Genomic DNA, 1,073 nt, shown 5'->3' with positions numbered 1-1,073 from the left:
CTTGCATGGTTCCTGCTGAGAGGTCTGAGCATAGTCTGACTTGTTTGCCTTTCTATGTGACCCTTCTGTTTTCTCTTGCTGCTTTCAGGAGTGTCTCCTTGTCTTTGAGTTTGGAGAGCTTGACTATGATATGTCTTGGTGATTTTCTTTTGGAGTCCACCCTTCCTGAACTTCATTGGGCTTCTTGTATGTTTATTTTTTTGCTTTTGAGGATGTTAGAGAAATTTTCTTTCAGTAGTTCTTCGACTATTTCCTCTGTGGACTTGTGTGACTCATTTTGTTCTGGAATACCAATAATTCTTAGATTATTCCTCTTCATGTTGTCCAACATGAAGCTTGGACCTTCCTCTGATTTTTTTACCTTTTTTTGTGTTTGTTCTTCTATCTTAGTGGTATTGAGAGACTTGTCTTCCAGATCACTCTTTCTTCCTTCCATCTCATGTATTCTACTCCTCTGCCCTTTCAGAGAGTTTCCTATTTCTGCCATTTTGTTATTGATTGTTTGGACCTCTTTCTGCAGGTTTCAGATTTTTACCAATGCTGTATCTATCTTGTTTGATTGTTCCTGTAGCACTTTCCTGACTTCTTCCTTATTTTTCTCAATGTCGTTAAGTGTTTTGAAACATTTTATAATCATTTTTCTGAATTCTACTCAGGCATTTCCAAGGCCTGCCCTTCTTCGAGCATGGAGCCCATATCTGCTTCTGGATCACTTGTCTCAGATATTTTATCTTTTTCCTGGACATGTGCTGATATGGTCATCTGCTTTTGCTTCTTGGACATGTTTAATGTTAATCTGTGGCCCTAATACTTAATTGAGTATGTATTTTGTTAATTTTTTATGTTTTCTGATTGCTTCCAGGAAGATGTAGTCAGGATGTGGTCTTCCATTTTCACTTTTCTTATTGCTTAATTCAGAGTAACTTTCACAGTGTTGCCTGTTTCCTTGGTATATGGCAGCTGGTATTGGTTCTTGCCTGGGTTTTGGTGTTTTATAAAGTGTTATTGCAGCTTGGCTATTTGGTAGCAGTTGCTGACTCTTTTCGTGTAATGTGTGGAGACAAAGAGTCCTC

The sequence above is a fragment of the Chrysochloris asiatica genome, unplaced genomic scaffold, assembly GCF_000296735.1.
Source record: "Chrysochloris asiatica unplaced genomic scaffold, ChrAsi1.0 scaffold00318, whole genome shotgun sequence".
Lineage (NCBI taxonomy): Eukaryota > Metazoa > Chordata > Mammalia > Afrosoricida > Chrysochloridae > Chrysochloris > Chrysochloris asiatica.
The sequence above is the reverse complement of the archived record's forward strand: the minus strand, read 5'-3'. Positions refer to the sequence as shown.